The sequence below is a fragment of the Triturus cristatus genome, chromosome 10 (genome assembly GCF_964204655.1).
Source record: "Triturus cristatus chromosome 10, aTriCri1.1, whole genome shotgun sequence".
Lineage (NCBI taxonomy): Eukaryota > Metazoa > Chordata > Amphibia > Caudata > Salamandridae > Triturus > Triturus cristatus.
Window position 1 is genome coordinate 740,527,966 of NC_140593.1, and position 12,223 is coordinate 740,540,188.

Consider the following 12,223-nt stretch of genomic DNA (forward strand, 5'->3'; position numbering starts at 1 on the left):
GGTTGCTACTTATCCCTCCCACCCACCCACCCGCCTGTCCTGGTTGCTACTTATCCCTCCCACCCACCCGCCTGTCCTGGTTGCTACTTATCCCTCCCACCCACCCGCCTGTCCTGGTTGCTACTTATCCCTCCCACCCACCCGCCTGTCCTGGTTGCTACTTATCCCTCCCACCCACCCGCCCGTCCTGGTTGCTACTTATCCCTCCCACCCACCCGCCCGTCCTGGTTGCTACTTATCCCTCCCACCCACCCGCCCGTCCTGGTTGCTACTTATCCCTCCCACCCACCCGCCCGTCCTGGTTGCTACTTATCCCTCCCACCCACCCGCCCGTCCTGGTTGCTACTTATCCCTCCCACCCACCCGCCCGTCCTGGTTGCTACTTATCCCTCCCACCCACCCGCCCGTCCTGGTTGCTACTTATCCCTCCCACCCACCCGCCCGTCCTGGTTGCTACTTATCCCTCCCACCCACCCGCCCGTCCTGGTTGCTACTTATCCCTCCCACCCACCCGCCCGTCCTGGTTGCTACTTATCCCTCCCACCCACCCGCCCGTCCTGGTTGCTACTTATCCCTCCCACCCACCCGCCCGTCCTGGTTGCTACTTATCCCTCCCACCCACCCGCCCGTCCTGGTTGCTACTTATCCCTCCCACCCACCCGCCCGTCCTGGTTGCTACTTATCCCTCCCACCCACCCGCCCGTCCTGGTTGCTACGTATCCCTCCCACCCACCCACCCGTCCTGGTTGCTACGTATCCCTCCCACCCACCCACCCGTCCTGGTTGCTACGTATCCCTCCCACCCACCCACCCGCCCGTCCTGGTTGCTACGTATCCCTCCCACCCACCCGCCCGTCCTGGTTGCTACTTATCCCTCCCACCCACCCGCCCGTCCTGGTTGCTACTTATCCCTCCCACCCACCCGCCCGTCCTGGTTGCTACTTATCCCTCCCACCCACCCGCCCGTCCTGGTTGCTACTTATCCCTCCCACCCACCCGCCCGTCCTGGTTGCTACTTATCCCTCCCACCCACCCGCCCGTCCTGGTTGCTACTTATCCCTCCCACCCACCCGCCCGTCCTGGTTGCTACTTATCCCTCCCACCCACCCGCCCGTCCTGGTTGCTACTTATCCCTCCCTCCCACCCACCCGCCCGTCCTGGTTGCTACTTATCCCTCCCACCCACCCGCCCGTCCTGGTTGCTACTTATCCCTCCCTCCCTCCCTCCCACCCGCCCGTCCTGGTTGCTACTTATCCCTCCCTCCCTCCCTCCCACCCGCCTGTCCTGGTTGCTACTTATCCCTCCCTCCCGCCCGTCCTGGTTGCTACTTATCCCACCCACCCGCCCTGGTTGCTACTTATCCCACCCACCCGCCCGTCCTGGTTGCTACTTATCCCACCCACCCGCCCGTCCTGGTTGCTACTTATCCCACCCACCCGCCCGTCCTGGTTGCTACTTATCCCTCCCTCCCTCCCTCCCTCCCACCCACCCGTCCTGGTTGCTACTTATCCCTCCCTCCCTCCCACCCACCTGCCAGTCCTGGTTGCTACTTATCCCTCCCACCCACCCGCCCGCCCTGGTTGCTACTTATCCCTCCCACCCACCCGCCCGCCCTGGTTTCTACTTATCCCTCCCACCCACCCGCCCGCCCTGGTTTCTACTTATCCCTCCCACCCACCCGCCCGCCCTGGTTTCTACTTATCCCTCCCACCCACCCGCCCGCCCTGGTTTCTACTTATCCCTCCCACCCACCCGCCCGTCCTGGTTGCTACTTATCCCTCCCACCCACCCGCCCGTCCTGGTTGCTACTTATCCCTCCCACCCACCCGCCCGTCCTGGTTGCTACTTATCCCTCCCACCCACCCGCCCGTCCTGGTTGCTACTTATCCCTCCCACCCACCCGCCCGTCCTGGTTGCTACTTATCCCTCCCACCCACCCGTCCTGGTTGCTACTTATCCCTCCCACCCACCCGCCCGTCCTGGTTGCTACTTATCCCTCCCACCCACCCGCCCGTCCTGGTTGCTACTTATCCCTCCCTCCCACCCACCCGCCCGTCCTGGTTGCTACTTATCCCTCCCTCCCACCCACCCGCCCGTCCTGGTTGCTACTTATCCCTCCCACCCACCCGCCCGTCCTGGTTGCTACTTATCCCTCCCACCCACCCGCCCGTCCTGGTTGCTACTTATCCCTCCCACCCACCCGCCCGTCCTGGTTGCTACTTATCCCTCCCACCCACCCGCCCGTCCTGGTTGCTACTTATCCCTCCCACCCACCCGCCCGTCCTGGTTGCTACTTATCCCTCCCACCCACCCGCCCGTCCTGGTTGCTACTTATCCCTCCCTCCCACCCACCCGCCCGTCCTGGTTGCTACTTATCCCTCCCTCCCACCCACCCGCCCGTCCTGGTTGCTACTTATCCCTCCCTCCCACCCACCCGCCCGTCCTGGTTGCTACTTATCCCTCCCTCCCACCCACCCGCCCGTCCTGGTTGCTACTTATCCCTCCCTCCCACCCACCCGCCCGTCCTGGTTGCTACTTATCCCTCCCACCCGCCCGTCCTGGTTGCTACTTATCCCTCCCACCCACCCGCCCGTCCTGGTTGCTACTTATCCCTCCCACCCACCCGCCCGTCCTGGTTGCTACTTATCCCTCCCACCCACCCGCCCGTCCTGGTTGCTACTTATCCCTCCCACCCACCCGCCCGTCCTGGTTGCTACTTATCCCTCCCACCCACCCGCCCGTCCTGGTTGCTACTTATCCCTCCCACCCACCCGCCCGTCCTGGTTGCTACTTATCCCTCCCACCCACCCGCCCGTCCTGGTTGCTACTTATCCCTAACACCCACCCGCCCGTCCTGGTTGCTACTTATCCCTCCCACCCACCCGCCCGTCCTGGTTGCTACTTATCCCTAACACCCACCCGCCCGTCCTGGTTGCTACTTATCCCTCCCACCCACCCGCCCGTCCTGGTTGCTACTTATCCCTCCCACCCACCCGCCCGTCCTGGTTGCTACTTATCCCTCCCACCCACCCGCCCGTCCTGGTTGCTACTTATCCCTCCCACCCACCCGCCCGTCCTGGTTGCTACTTATCCCTCCCACCCACCCGCCCGTCCTGGTTGCTACTTATCCCTCCCACCCACCCGCCTGTCCTGGTTGCTACTTATCCCTCCCACCCACCCGCCTGTCCTGGTTGCTACTTATCCCTCCCACCCACCCGCCCGTCCTGGTTGCTACTTATCCCTCCCACCCACCCGCCCGTCCTGGTTGCTACTTATCCCTCCCACCCACCCGCCCGTCCTGGTTGCTACTTATCCCTCCCATTGTCCTGGTTGCTACTTATCCCTCCCTCCCACCCACCCGCCCGTCCTGGTTGCTACTTATCCCTCCCTCCCACCCACCCATCCTGGTTGCTACTTATCCCTCCCTCCCACCCACCCGCCCGTCCTGGTTGCTACTTATCCCTCCCTCCCACCCACCTGCCCAGGTTGCTACTTATCCCTCCCACCCACCCGCCTGTCCTGGTTGCTACTTATCCCTCCCTCCCACCCGCCCGTCCTGGTTGCTACTTATCCCTCCCACCCACCCGCCCGTCCTGGTTGCTACTTATCCCTCCCACCCACCCGCCCGTCCTGGTTGCTACTTATCCCTCCCACCCACCCGCCCGTCCTGGTTGCTACTTATCCCTCCCACCCACCCGCCCGTCCTGGTTGCTACTTATCCCTCCCACCCACCCGTCCTGGTTGCTACGTATCCCTCCCACCCACCCGCCCGTCCTGGTTGCTACTTATCCCTCCCACCCACCCGCCCGTCCTGGTTGCTACTTATCCCTCCCACCCACCCGCCCGTCCTGGTTGCTACTTATCCCTCCCACCCACCCGCCCGTCCTGGTTGCTACTTATCCCTCCCACCCACCCGCCCGTCCTGGTTGCTACTTATCCCTCCCACCCACCCGCCCGTCCTGGTTGCTACTTATCCCTCCCACCCACCCGCCCGTCCTGGTTGCTACGTATCCCTCCCACCCACCCGCCCGTCCTGGTTGCTACTTATCCCTCCCACCCACCCGCCCGTCCTGGTTGCTACTTATCCCTCCCACCCACCCGCCCGTTCTGGTTGCTACTTATCTCTCCCACCCACCCGCCCGTCCTGGTTGCTACTTATCCCTCCCTCCCTCCCACCCACCCACCCGCCTGTCCTGGTTGCTACTTATCCCTCCCACCCACCCGCCTGTCCTGGTTGCTACTTATCCCTCCCACCCACCCGCCTGTCCTGGTTGCTACTTATCCCTCCCACCCACCCGCCTGTCCTGGTTGCTACTTATCCCTCCCACCCACCCGCCTGTCCTGGTTGCTACTTATCCCTCCCACCCACCCGCCCGTCCTGGTTGCTACTTATCCCTCCCACCCACCCGCCCGTCCTGGTTGCTACTTATCCCTCCCACCCACCCGCCCGTCCTGGTTGCTACTTATCCCTCCCACCCACCCGCCCGTCCTGGTTGCTACTTATCCCTCCCACCCACCCGCCCGTCCTGGTTGCTACTTATCCCTCCCACCCACCCGCCCGTCCTGGTTGCTACTTATCCCTCCCACCCACCCGCCCGTCCTGGTTGCTACTTATCCCTCCCACCCACCCGTCCTGGTTGCTACTTATCCCTCCCACCCACCCGTCCTGGTTGCTACTTATCCCTCCCACCCACCCGCCCGTCCTGGTTGCTACTTATCCCTCCCTCCCACCCACCCGCCCGTCCTGGTTGCTACTTATCCCTCCCTCCCACCCACCCGCCCGTCCTGGTTGCTACTTATCCCTCCCTCCCACCCACCCGCCCGTCCTGGTTGCTACTTATCCCTCCCACCCGCCCGTCCTGGTTGCTACTTATCCCTCCCACCCGCCCGTCCTGGTTGCTACTTATCCCTCCCACCCGCCCGTCCTGGTTGCTACTTATCCCTCCCACCCGCCCGTCCTGGTTGCTACTTATCCCTCCCACCCGCCCGTCCTGGTTGCTACTTATCCCACCCACCCGCTACTTATCCCACCCACCCACCCACCCGTCCTGGTTGCTACTTATCCCACCCACCCGCCCGTCCTGGTTGCTACTTATCCCACCCACCCGCCCGTCCTGGTTGCTACTTTCCCCACCCACCCGCCCGTCCTGGTTGCTACTTTCCCCACCCACCCGCCCGTCCTGGTTGCTACTTTCCTGGTTGCTACTTATCCCACCCACCCGCCCGTCCTGGTTGCTACTTATCCCACCCACCTGCCCGTCCTGGTTGCTACTTATCCCACCCACCCGCCCGTCCTGGTTGCTACTTATCCCACCCACCCGCCCGTCCTGGTTGCTACTTATCCCACCCACCCGCCCGTCCTGGTTGCTACTTATCCCACCCACCCGCCCGTCCTGGTTGCTACTTATCCCACCCACCCGCCCGTCCTGGTTGCTACTTATCCCACCCGCCCGTCCTGGTTGCTACTTATCCCACCCGCCCGTCCTGGTTGCTACTTATCCCACCCACCCGCCCGTCCTGGTTGCTACTTATCCCACCCACCCGCCCGTCCTGGTTGCTACTTATCCCACCCACCCGCCCGTCCTGGTTGCTACTTATCCCACCCACCCGCCCGTCCTGGTTGCTACTTATCCCACCCACCCACCCGCCCGTCCTGGTTGCTACTTATCCCTCCCACCCACCCGTCCTGGTTGCTACTTATCCCTCCCACCCACCCGCCCGTCCTGGTTGCTACTTATCCCTCCCACCCACCCGCCCGTCCTGGTTGCTACTTATCCCTCCCACCCACCCGCCCGTCCTGGTTGCTACTTATCCCTCCCATTGTCCTGGTTGCTACTTATCCCTCCCTCCCACCCACCCGCCCGTCCTGGTTGCTACTTATCCCTCCCTCCCACCCACCCATCCTGGTTGCTACTTATCCCTCCCTCCCACCCACCCGCCCGTCCTGGTTGCTACTTATCCCTCCCTCCCACCCACCTGCCCAGGTTGCTACTTATCCCTCCCACCCACCCGCCTGTCCTGGTTGCTACTTATCCCTCCCTCCCACCCGCCCGTCCTGGTTGCTACTTATCCCTCCCACCCACCCGCCCGTCCTGGTTGCTACTTATCCCTCCCACCCACCCGCCCGTCCTGGTTGCTACTTATCCCTCCCACCCACCCGCCCGTCCTGGTTGCTACTTATCCCTCCCACCCACCCGCCCGTCCTGGTTGCTACTTATCCCTCCCACCCACCCGTCCTGGTTGCTACGTATCCCTCCCACCCACCCGCCCGTCCTGGTTGCTACTTATCCCTCCCACCCACCCGCCCGTCCTGGTTGCTACTTATCCCTCCCACCCACCCGCCCGTCCTGGTTGCTACTTATCCCTCCCACCCACCCGCCCGTCCTGGTTGCTACTTATCCCTCCCACCCACCCGCCCGTCCTGGTTGCTACTTATCCCTCCCACCCACCCGCCCGTCCTGGTTGCTACGTATCCCTCCCACCCACCCGCCCGTCCTGGTTGCTACTTATCCCTCCCACCCACCCGCCCGTCCTGGTTGCTACTTATCCCTCCCACCCACCCGCCCGTTCTGGTTGCTACTTATCTCTCCCACCCACCCGCCCGTCCTGGTTGCTACTTATCCCTCCCTCCCTCCCTCCCACCCACCCACCCACCCGCCTGTCCTGGTTGCTACTTATCCCTCCCACCCACCCGCCTGTCCTGGTTGCTACTTATCCCTCCCACCCACCCGCCTGTCCTGGTTGCTACTTATCCCTCCCACCCACCCGCCTGTCCTGGTTGCTACTTATCCCTCCCACCCACCCGCCCGTCCTGGTTGCTACTTATCCCTCCCACCCACCCGCCCGTCCTGGTTGCTACTTATCCCTCCCACCCACCCGCCCGTCCTGGTTGCTACTTATCCCTCCCACCCACCCGCCCGTCCTGGTTGCTACTTATCCCTCCCACCCACCCGCCCGTCCTGGTTGCTACTTATCCCTCCCACCCACCCGCCCGTCCTGGTTGCTACTTATCCCTCCCACCCACCCGCCCGTCCTGGTTGCTACTTATCCCTCCCACCCACCCGCCCGTCCTGGTTGCTACTTATCCCTCCCACCCACCCGCCCGTCCTGGTTGCTACTTATCCCTCCCACCCACCCGCCCGTCCTGGTTGCTACTTATCCCTCCCTCCCACCCACCCGCCCGTCCTGGTTGCTACTTATCCCTCCCTCCCACCCACCCGCCCGTCCTGGTTGCTACTTATCCCTCCCACCCGCCCGTCCTGGTTGCTACTTATCCCTCCCACCCGCCCGTCCTGGTTGCTACTTATCCCTCCCACCCGCCCGTCCTGGTTGCTACTTATCCCTCCCACCCGCCCGTCCTGGTTGCTACTTATCCCTCCCACCCGCCCGTCCTGGTTGCTACTTATCCCTCCCACCCGCCCGTCCTGGTTGCTACTTATCCCACCCACCCGCTACTTATCCCACCCACCCACCCGCCCGTCCTGGTTGCTACTTATCCCACCCACCCGCCCGTCCTGGTTGCTACTTATCCCACCCACCCGCCCGTCCTGGTTGCTACTTATCCCACCCACCCGCCCGTCCTGGTTGCTACTTATCCCACCCACCCGCCCGTCCTGGTTGCTACTTATCCCACCCACCCGCCCGTCCTGGTTGCTACTTATCCCACCCACCCGCCCGTCCTGGTTGCTACTTATCCCACCCACCCGCCCGTCCTGGTTGCTACTTTCCCCACCCACCCGCCCGTCCTGGTTGCTACTTTCCTGGTTGCTACTTATCCCACCCACCCGCCCGTCCTGGTTGCTACTTATCCCACCCACCTGCCCGTCCTGGTTGCTACTTATCCCACCCACCCGCCCGTCCTGGTTGCTACTTATCCCACCCACCCGCCCGTCCTGGTTGCTACTTATCCCACCCACCCGCCCGTCCTGGTTGCTACTTATCCCACCCACCCGCCCGTCCTGGTTGCTACTTATCCCACCCACCCGCCCGTCCTGGTTGCTACTTATCCCACCCACCCGCCCGTCCTGGTTGCTACTTATCCCACCCGCCCGTCCTGGTTGCTACTTATCCCACCCGCCCGTCCTGGTTGCTACTTATCCCACCCACCCGCCCGTCCTGGTTGCTACTTATCCCACCCACCCGCCCGTCCTGGTTGCTACTTATCCCACCCACCCGCCCGTCCTGGTTGCTACTTATCCCACCCACCCACCCGCCCGTCCTGGTTGCTACTTATCCCACCCACCCACCCGCCCGTCCTGGTTGCTACTTATCCCACCCACCCACCCGCCCGTCCTGGTTGCTACTTATCCCACCCACCCGCCCGTCCTGGTTGCTACTTATCCCACCCACCCGCCCGTCCTGGTTGCTACTTATCCCACCCACCCGCCCGTCCGGGTTGCTACTTATCCCACCCACCCGCCCGTCCTGGTTGCTACTTATCCCACCCACCCGCCCGTCCTGGTTGCTACTTATCCCACCCACCCGCCCGTCCTGGTTGCTACTTATCCCACCCACCCGCCCGTCCTGGTTGCTACTTATCCCACCCACCCGCCCGTCCTGGTTGCTACTTATCCCACCCACCCGCCCGTCCTGGTTGCTACTTATCCCACCCACCCGCCCGTCCTGGTTGCTACTTATCCCACCCACCCGCCCGTCCTGGTTGCTACTTTCCCCACCCACCCGCCCGTCCTGGTTGCTACTTTCCTGGTTGCTACTTATCCCACCCACCCGCCCGTCCTGGTTGCTACTTATCCCACCCACCTGCCCGTCCTGGTTGCTACTTATCCCACCCACCCGCCCGTCCTGGTTGCTACTTATCCCACCCACCCGCCCGTCCTGGTTGCTACTTATCCCACCCACCCGCCCGTCCTGGTTGCTACTTATCCCACCCACCCGCCCGTCCTGGTTGCTACTTATCCCACCCGCCCGTCCTGGTTGCTACTTATCCCACCCGCCCGTCCTGGTTGCTACTTATCCCACCCGCCCGTCCTGGTTGCTACTTATCCCACCCACCCGCCCGTCCTGGTTGCTACTTATCCCACCCACCCGCCCGTCCTGGTTGCTACTTATCCCACCCACCCGCCCGTCCTGGTTGCTACTTATCCCACCCACCCGCCCGTCCTGGTTGCTACTTATCCCACCCACCCACCCGCCCGTCCTGGTTGCTACTTATCCCACCCACCCACCCGCCCGTCCTGGTTGCTACTTATCCCACCCACCCGCCCGTCCTGGTTGCTACTTATCCCACCCACCCGCCCGTCCTGGTTGCTACTTATCCCACCCACCCGCCCGTCCTGGTTGCTACTTATCTCTCCCACCCGCCCGTCCTGGTTGCTACTTATCCCTCCCACCCGCCCGTCCTGGTTGCTACTTATCCCTCCCACCCGCCCGTCCTGGTTGCTACTTATCCCTCCCACCCGCCCGTCCTCGTTGCTACTTATCCCTCCCACCCGCCCGTCCTGGTTGCTACTTATCCCTCCCACCCACCCGTCCTGGTTGCTACTTATCCCTCCCACCCACCCGTCCTGGTTGCTACTTATCCCTCCCACCCACCCGTCCTGGTTGCTACTTATCCCTCCCACCCACCCGTCCTGGTTGCTACTTATCCCTCCCTCCCACCCGTCCTGGTTGCTACTTATCCCTCCCTCCCACCCGTCCTGGTTGCTACTTATCCCTCCCTCCCACCCGTCCTGGTTGCTACTTATCCCTCCCACCCACCCGTCCTGGTTGCTACTTATCCCTCCCACCCCTGGTTGCTACTTATCCCTCCCTCCCACCCACCCACCCGCCTGTCCTGGTTGCTACTTATCCCTCCCTCCCACCCACCCGCCCGCCCGTCCTGGTTGCTACTTATCCCTCCCTCCCACCCACCCGCCCGTCCTGGTTGCTACTTATCCCTCCCTCCCACCCGCCCGTCCTGGTTGCTACTTATCCCTCCCTCCCTCCCACCCGCCCGTCCTGGTTGCTACTTATCCCTCCCACCCACCCGCCCGTCCTGGTTGCTACTTATCCCTCCCACCCACCGGCCCGTCCTGGTTGCTACTTATCCCTCCCACCCACCCGCCCGTCCTGGTTGCTACTTATCCCTCCCACCCACCCGCCCGTCCTGGTTGCTACTTATCCCTCCCACCCACCCGCCCGTCCTGGTTGCTACTTATCCCACCCACCCGCCCGTCCTGGTTGCTACTTATCCCACCCACCCGCCCGTCCTGGTTGCTACTTATCCCACCCACCCGCCCGTCCTGGTTGCTACTTATCCCACCCACCCGCCCGTCCTGGTTGCTACTTATCCCACCCACCCGCCCGTCCTGGTTGCTACTTTCCCCACCCACCCGCCCGTCCTGGTTGCTACTTTCCTGGTTGCTACTTATCCCACCCACCCGCCCGTCCTGGTTGCTACTTATCCCACCCACCTGCCCGTCCTGGTTGCTACTTATCCCACCCACCCGCCCGTCCTGGTTGCTACTTATCCCTCCCTCCCACCCGCCCGTCCTGGTTGCTACTTATCCCTCCCTCCCACCCGCCCGTCCTGGTTGCTACTTATCCCTCCCACCCACCCGCCCGTCCTGGTTGCTACTTATCCCTCCCACCCACCGGCCCGTCCTGGTTGCTACTTATCCCTCCCACCCACCCGCCCGTCCTGGTTGCTACTTATCCCTCCCACCCACCCGCCCGTCCTGGTTGCTACTTATCCCTCCCACCCACCCGCCCGTCCTGGTTGCTACTTATCCCTCCCACCCACCCGCCCGTCCTGGTTGCTACTTATCCCTCCCACCCACCCGCCCGTCCTGGTTGCTACTTATCCCTCCCACCCACCCGCCCGTCCTGGTTGCTACTTATCCCTCCCACCCACCCGCCCGTCCTGGTTGCTACTTATCCCTCCCACCCACCCGCCCGTCCTGGTTGCTACTTATCCCTCCCACCCACCCGCCCGTCCTGGTTGCTACTTATCCCTCCCACCCACCCGCCCGTCCTGGTTGCTACTTATCCCTCCCACCCACCCGCCCGTCCTGGTTGCTACTTATCCCTCCCACCCACCCGCCCGTCCTGGTTGCTACTTATCCCTCCCACCCACCCGCCCGTCCTGGTTGCTACTTATCCCTCCCACCCACGCGCCCGTCCTGGTTGCTACTTATCCCTCCCTCCCACCCACCCGCCCGTCCTGGTTGCTACTTATCCCTCCCTCCCACCCACCCGCCCGTCCTGGTTGCTACTTATCCCTCCCTCCCACCCACCCGCCCTGGTTGCTACTTATCCCTCCCAACCACCCGCCCGTCCTGGTTGCTACTTATCCCTCCCAACCACCCGCCCGTCCTGGTTGCTACTTATCCCTCCCACCCACCCGCCCGTCCTGGTTGCTACTAATCCCTCCCACCCACCCGCCCGTCCTGGTTGCTACTTATCCCTCCCACCCACCCGCCCGTCCTGGTTGCTACTTATCCCTCCCACCCACCCGCCCGTCCTGGTTGCTACTTATCCCTCCCACCCACCCGCCCGTCCTGGTTGCTACTTATCCCTCCCACCCACCCGCCCGTCCTGGTTGCTACTTATCCCTCCCACCCGCCCGTCCTGGTTGCTACTTATCCCTCCCACCCACCCGCCCGTCCTGGTTGCTACTTATCCCTCCCACCCACCCGCCCGTCCTGGTTGCTACTTATCCCTCCCACCCGCCCGTCCTGGTTGCTACTTATCCCTCCCACCCGCCCGTCCTGGTTGCTAATTATCCCTCCCACCCACCCGCCCGTCCTGGTTGCTACTTATCCCTCCCACCCACCCGCCCGTCCTGGTTGCTACTTATCCCTCCCACCCACCCGCCCGTCCTGGTTGCTACTTATCCCTCCCACCCACCCGCCCGTCCTGGTTGCTACTTATCCCTCCCACCCACCCGCCCGTCCTGGTTGCTACTTATCCCTCCCACCCACCCGCCCGTCCTGGTTGCTACTTATCCCTCCCACCCACCCGCCCGTCCTGGTTGCTACTTATCCCTCCCACCCACCCACCCGCCCGTCCTGGTTGCTACTTATCCCTCCCACCCACCCGCCCGTCCTGGTTGCTACTTATCCCTCCCACCCACCCGCCCGTCCTGGTTGCTACTTATCCCTCCCACCCACCCGCCCGTCCTGGTTGCTACTTATCCCTCCCACCCACCCGCCCGTCCTGGTTGCTACTTATCCCTCCCACCCACCCGCCCGTCCTGGTTGCTACTTATCCCTCCCACCCACCC

At 64.0% G+C, this 12,223-nt stretch overlaps 1 protein-coding gene across 2 annotated transcripts in view; it reads left to right on the top strand.

Annotated features, from left to right (window-relative positions):
• INTS15 (integrator complex subunit 15) overlaps nucleotides 1–12,223 on the top strand; it is a 191,778-nt gene that overhangs the window by 120,866 nt on the left and 58,689 nt on the right. The gene's annotated exons all lie outside the window — the stretch shown is intronic.